This window comes from Xenopus tropicalis, chromosome 6, assembly GCF_000004195.4.
Source record: "Xenopus tropicalis strain Nigerian chromosome 6, UCB_Xtro_10.0, whole genome shotgun sequence".
In the NCBI taxonomy this organism is placed as follows: Eukaryota; Metazoa; Chordata; class Amphibia; order Anura; family Pipidae; genus Xenopus; species Xenopus tropicalis.
In genome coordinates, this window is record NC_030682.2 from 84,447,622 (window position 1) to 84,454,136 (window position 6,515).

Consider the following 6,515-nt stretch of genomic DNA (forward strand, 5'->3'; position numbering starts at 1 on the left):
CCTGCATCTTGGCTTTAGTCTGCATGTTCTAGAAGGGCAATGAGAGATGTGGAAGGTCTGAGAGGCTTTAACGGAGGCAAAAAGTGGTGACCAACTGCCCCACTGAGCACTTGTGACATTCAGGTAAGAGTGGAATGGGGCCTACATAAGAGTTTGCATGATGTGTTGGGATTGGGGGCTGCTCGGAGGTTTAAAATTGTCTAATGATATATTGAGAGAAAAAATATTAAATTCAGCTCAAACCTCCTCAAGGTCCTCCTCCTCGCTCAGTTGCTCGTCTGAGCTCTCTTCCTGGCCGGTGTCGGGGCCAGTTTGGAATGGTGATGCCTGGGAAATATAAATACAGTTTTGCAACATTAGTATGTACAGAGCCCCAGTGGCTCCCTGCTCCCTTATTTGCACATTTGATTGGTGGATTCTCGGCTTGTGCATAAACTCAGGCTGAATATCTTCCCCCTATACCCCAAAAAGCTTTTTGCCGTGCCTGCACTTGGAGCCATTGTGTTGGCTGGAGCTATACTCAGGAGTTTCCCACCAAAATCCACTCTGTTTGCCTAAACCCAAGGCAACGCAATGGCTCGGGGCGCCGGCACATCAAGAAGCATTTAGGGACATGGGCTCGGATTCCCAGCCTGTGTTTATCCACAGGCCGAGAATCTACACATGTGGCGGCAGCCAGTGAGTTAAATTGTATGAGTGAATGTAATCAAAGCAGCTAATCCTATTTGTTTTATTTTGTAATTTATACAAGATAGAAGAGCGCTAGGAAACAGAGGCTGACATCTTTTTCATTCATGTGTTATTTTCTGCTTACCTGTGAGTGGCAGGTGTTGGTGTCACTGCTCCCCTGCACTTTCACTTCTTCCTCCTGTTGAAGACATAAAAAAAAGATTTTTTTTAAAAATGCCATGGCTGAAAGTAAAGCAAAGTTTTGGAAAGTCTTATTTGATATAAATATATGAGAAATAGAAGGTGTATGTTGCTGTGTAACACAAGGCATAATAATAACATGTTTGTGTTAGGCTGATGCCACACGTGGCAGATTGTGGGACTTGCAGGCTAAGAGTCGGGCCCTATGCTGGCATCATGTCCCCAGAACCATTGCGTTGGCCTGGGTGCAGGCACACATGGCGGATTTCGGCCCAGAAATGCGTGAGTATTTAATTCTTCTTCAAAGCCCCACTGTGTGTGCCTGTGCCCAGGCTGACGCAATTGTTCTGGGTGCAGACCAGGAAGAAGCTCATGCCGGTGTAGGGGCTGATTCTTGGCTACTAAAGAAACAAATTGCCACCCCAAAGTGCATTTGATATTCTCTTAAAATGTTTTTCTCTATTGTGACCCTATTATTTTTTCTTACCTGACAGATGTCCGTGTCAGGGATTTCTGGAGTCTCCTGATTAAAGAAAAGGTAAGAGAAAGATGTTGCACGTTGTAATAAAGCAGCTAATATACAGCCTTACATAAAATATAGGGTGATTTTTATTTGCCCCCTACTCTCCCCTCTCTTATGCTTACCCGGCAGTTGTCTATAGCCGGCTCCATTTTGTGCTCTGGTTTCTCCTCCTAAGAGAAATAAAGTTACCTGATCAGTTTACTATAACTCTGTAGTTTAGTATCTAAAAAGGACCTTGTACAATACAAATTCAAATTCACAAGTTCCAAAACCCAAACCATGTTATGTATGTTTATTTTTTACTACTTAGCTGGCAGTTTTTGCCAGGGATTTCTGGTGGTTCCTGGTTAAGAGATAAAAGTCAAGTTATCAAATCAACTCAGCTTTTTAGAAAGAAGTGAATATAAGTGATATGTAATATTCAGGGACTGGTGTTTTATTATTGAATTATTTGCTACTCACTTGGCAAACGGCGTTGCCAGATCCAACCGATGGTACCTGGTTAAGAGAGGAAAATTGATTAGAGCCATGGATGTCTTCTAAATTGGGGGGGGGGGGGGGGCAGTGCTAGAACTATTGTATGTACTGATTCATATGTGGATGGAATGAACATTTATATCACAAGTTATATGGGTACGGGGTTCATTGGCTATAGGTGTCTGTTTGCAAACAGTCATATTAAATGGTAAATTCTGTTAAAGTCAACACAACATTTAGGAAGAAGCTAATGATATAAGGAATCTATGATACCGACTCCTTTACTACTTACCAGGCAGATAAATTCCTGGGGCTCCTCAGTGGGCTTCTCCTGGGTGAGTGAAACAAAAGTTGACATTACTTTATGGAAAGAGAAGGCCTAAGCACACATCTGGGTTTAGGCTTCCAGGTAACAGGATTTTCTCGGTAAGATATTTTACCACCTCAGACCAGTACAAATATATAGAAGGGCAAGCCCAGCATCTGCATATTGACAAACGGGGCAGGGGGCATTGGGTTTTTGCCTATGGCCTTTAGCTTCAGGGGGTAATATATGTCCTATGAATTATTCCAAATCTTATCTTTTGCGGAAATCAGATAACTATACATTTCACATGGGGCTTCTTCCCACAAATCTTCCTCTAGGTTAGGAAGATCTCTGACCCATTAAAAAATATGTTAATATTAAAAAATATGTTAATATGTTTGGTGTTCGCTTTCATGGGCCCCAAACAGAACAATGTTTAGAGATCATCAGTAACTGAGTTGGAGGACAAATTTGTCCCTCCATGAAGTTTCCCACAGAATGAAATATGTGAAATAAAATCCTTACCTTGCCGAAGCAAGGGAAAAAACGCCTCAAACGCTTGAACACTTTGTTCATCGCTCGCTGAAAAAAAGAAAAACATCACGTTAGCACTTCCCAATACTGTGTTCTATGTACAATTTATTTAATTTTTGGCGAGCAGCGAATTTTCCCGCCCAGCACTACTATAGAGCTGAAAGCGGATACCCAGGCAGGAGAATTACCCCTTAAAATACCCCCTGAGAAAGGAGTTCCTGCCCAATACCGCTGTCAGATCTAAAGGCTTTTCTTGCTGGACCCGTGGCCTTTTTGATAATGAGAAGCACAGTCCCAGGAAAGAGATAAGCCGCCTAACAAGTTGCCCCCCCAGTAAATTGAGACTTGCTATAGAAGAAATCATAAACTGTTTCACTGGTTCCCATTTGCTACATTACCTCTTAAATGAAGCTCTCCAGGTGATGTTAAAAAAAAAGATGGAATGGAGGGGCCGGCCCAGGGCCGGAGTCCCTAAGGGACCCCCTCAGTAGGTGCTGGCTCTCCTCAAGGCTCGTTCAACTAAAGATGGAAAAGGTGAACTGAGGAGAAGCCAGAAAAATCACAGTCTAAAAAAACTGGTTAAGCGCCGAAGTAGCAAACCGCCAACTAGTCGCACACCGCAGCAATCTGTATAGAGACGGGAATAAAAAGGGCAAGTCAGCTTCATGGATAATGCATTTACCATTTTAACGTGCAACATTGGATGAGGGGCCTCATTCAAAGTGTTCCCCCGAAATCTCACGCTTACTAACACTCAGGCTGGGATTCCATTTGGTACCTAGGGGGTTAAATTGGTACTAGGGCTCATTTACTAACATAGGTGCCTAAATGCAAGTTGCAGTTGCCAATAGCAACCAATCAGTAATTGGCTGTTACCATTCCCCTAAGGGGCATCACCATAATTTCAGAAGCACTGATTTAGATTTACCCCCTGCAATAGTAAGAAATAGTAAATCAGGCCCTGTGTCCATGGTAAGTGCAAGTACATTCAGTTACACATTAAGGTTGGTACATAAGGGCAGGCAGATACCCGGGGGCAGAGGGGCAAAACTCTTAGCAGCCTGTCAGTACTGCCCAACCCTGGGTCTGTGTCTCCCAACCAGCGCTAGGAGTAAAAGCGCCTGCAATTCTCCAAATTCACTAAAATCGTTGACAGGAGCAACATCCCCTAGTCTGGGGGGGGGGAGTCACCCAACTATTGCCCCTCTTTTTTAGCTAAAATAAGGGTTTTTAGGCAAAACATCTACTACAGGAGAGATGCTTGCTTACCTCTCACCACAATGGCAACCAACGGACTCTACCAACTGTCACTATCCTAGAGTGAAGGCAGCTCTCATCATATGACAAATTTTTATGGGCTTTATTTGCCCTTAGATGTGCAGTACATACATTGTATGTACTTATTGTGTACCCAGGTTGGTACATAAGGGCAGGGCAGATACCCGGGGGCAGAGGGGCAAAACTCTTAGGAGCCTGTCAACAACAAGCCCATTTTAGTGGAAAATTCTCCAAATTCACTAAAACCAGTGACAGGAGCAGCATCCCCTAGTCTGGGGGGGGGGGAGTCAACCAACTATTGCCCCTCTTTTTTTAGCTAAAATAAGGGTTTTTAGGCAAAACATCTATCAGAGGAGATGCACGCTTACCTCTCACCACAATGGCAACCAACGGACTGTACCAACTGTCACTTTCCTAGGGTGAAGGCAGCTCTCATCACATTGACATCACATTGACATCACATTGACATCAAAATGCAGGCGCTGCTGTTAAAGGTTAAGGGGTATAGTTATCATGCTGTGTAAAAAGTGGAGTAAAGCATTACCGGTGATGTTGCCCAGGGCAACGAATAAGCAATTAGATTTCAACAGCTAGAAAACCAAATCAAAGCATCTGATTGGCTGCTATGAACAACATCACCGGTGATGTTTTACTCCACTTTTTACACAGCATGATAAATATACCCCTAAGTGTACCCTTTTGATGAGTGAGGTTTATATGGGCTTTGTTTGCTCTTAGATGGGCAGTACATACTGTAACTATAAACCCAGTGAGAATGAGGAATAAATGGATATTGGGAAGTTGTATCAGGAGTCAGAACCAGCAGTGCAGAGAAGGGAAAGGGACAGACAGACACAGTGACAGTTACACATGTATGTATGTATAACTTTATTTATAAAGCGCCACAAGGGTACGCAGCGCTGTACAGTCTTACAGAATACAAAATTACACACAGGGAGGACAAGTGATATAATAAATAAATACAATAAATACATATATGTATACATATATATATATAAAAGTGCCATGTGGTATGAGACACAATAGGAAGGAGGTCCCTGCCCCGTAGAGCTTACAATCTGAGTGGTTGGGTAACATACAGGCACAAACTGGAAGGTAAGAGTGCATCAGGTATGGGCATTTGCCCATACCATAACTATAAACCCAGTGAGAATGAGGAATGAATGGATATTGGGAAGTTGTATCAGGAGTCAGAACCAGCAGTGCAGAGAAGAGAAAGGGACAGACAGACACAGTGACTGTTACACATAACTATAATCCCAGTGAGAATGAGGAATGAATGGATATTGGTGAGTTGTATCAGGAGTCAGAACCAGCAGTGCAGAGAACAGAAACGGACAGACTGACAGACATAATGACAATTATACATAACTATAAACCCAGTGAGAATGAGGATTGAATGGATATTGGGGAGTTGTATCAGGAGTCACAACCAGCAGTGCAGTGAAGAAAAAAGGGACAGACAGACACAGTGACAGTTACACATGACTATAAACCCAGTGAGAATTAGGAATAAATGGATATTAGGAAGTTGTATCAGGAGTCAGAACCAGCAGTGCAGAGAAGTGAAAGGGACAGACAGACACAGTGACAGTTACACATAACTTTAAACCCAGTGAGAATGAGGAATGAATGGATATTGGGAAGTTGTATCAGGTGTCAGAACCAGCAGTGTAGAGAAGAGAAAAGGACAGACAAACACAGTGACAGTTACACATGACTATAAACCCAGTGAGAATTAGGAATAAATGGATATTAGGAAGTTGTATCAGGAGTCAGAACCAGCAGTGCAGAGAAGTGAAAGGGACAGACAGACACAGTGAGAGTTACACATAACTATAAACCCAGTGAGAATGAGGACTGAATCAATATTGTGGAGTTGTATCAGGAGTCGGAACAAGTAGTGCAGAGAAGAGAAAGGGACAGACAAAAACAGTGACAGTTACACATAACTATAAACCCAGTGAGAATGAGGAATGAATGGATATTGGAGAGTTGTATCAGGAGTGAAAATCAGCAGTGTAGAGAAGAGAAAGGGACAGACAGACACTGCTACACCGATACAAGAGGTGAAGAAGGTTCTGCCCAAAAGAGCTTACAGTCTACAAGGAGAAAGGGTTGAGACACAATGTGTGGGAATGGGCATGACCAGAGTTGAGAGGTGTGGCACATATACCAGCAGGGGGTAGCAGCGCTCAGAGGATATCTCCTGCATTATATACCTGCTGGGCACTTACAGATGAAGCGCAAGAACGGACAGGATGCCTATTGGCGAATAAAACCACGTATAACACCCTAACCTGTGCTCAAAACCACACCCCCCTCAAAAACAAACAAGTTGGAAGCAGCCCAGTCTGATATGGAACGAACGCTGTAGTTTTAGTTCCGGCACGTTAAAATGACTTCAAGGCGGCAGCAGCTATTGGTCGAATTCCCGGATTGTTGTTAGAATGTCCTGCTTCTTCGGCACAGCCGCCTTTGCGCCACTCAAGCCGAACCCAGACG

The 6,515-nt window shown here is 43.4% G+C and overlaps 1 long non-coding RNA gene across 1 annotated transcript; it reads right to left on the bottom strand.

Moving 5' to 3' along the window:
• Positions 1–1,514: 1,514 nt before the first annotated feature.
• Positions 1,515–2,932, bottom strand: LOC116411779. Its single transcript, XR_004223340.1, has 4 exons — positions 2,703–2,932; positions 2,163–2,201; positions 1,856–1,891; positions 1,515–1,563 (listed from the first exon to the last, which is right to left on the bottom strand). It is a non-coding gene; the product is annotated as an uncharacterized LOC116411779 (long non-coding RNA).
• Positions 2,933–6,515: the final 3,583 nt, after the last annotated feature.